Source organism: Nannospalax galili, unplaced genomic scaffold (genome assembly GCF_000622305.1).
Source record: "Nannospalax galili isolate Female #2095 unplaced genomic scaffold, S.galili_v1.0 scaffold259, whole genome shotgun sequence".
Classification (NCBI taxonomy): domain Eukaryota; kingdom Metazoa; phylum Chordata; class Mammalia; order Rodentia; family Spalacidae; genus Nannospalax; species Nannospalax galili.
The window spans coordinates 2,024,154-2,024,613 of NW_008344750.1; positions in this window are offsets into that span (position 1 = coordinate 2,024,154).

Below are 460 nucleotides of genomic sequence, written 5' to 3' on the forward strand. Positions count from 1 at the left end.
TAAAATTGAATGTTGCTGCTCTTTTAACAATAGCTAAGGGATGGAAGCAACCTAAGTGTCCCTCAATTGATGAGTGGATAATGAAAATGTGATTCATTTATACGATGGAGTTTTACTCAGCAGTAAAGAAACATGAAATCATGAAATTTGCAGGTAAATGGATGGAACTAGAAACTGTAATACTAAGTAAAGTAACACAGACTCAGAAAACAAATGACGTATGTTCTCCCTCATATGTGGATCCTAGCACCAAATCTTGATAAGTAATTGTGTATCCAGTCATAACTACAAGAACCAGGATAATGAAAAGGATCCAGGGAGGTAAAGGAAAAGAAGGAATCTGAAAGAGAAGAACAGTAGGAAACAGGCCTTAATAAGGGAGATATGGATAAAAACTGGGTTAGTTTAAGGGAGGGGGTAGGGAAGGTTATATAAGGAGCCTAGGGGATAAAGGGAAAGA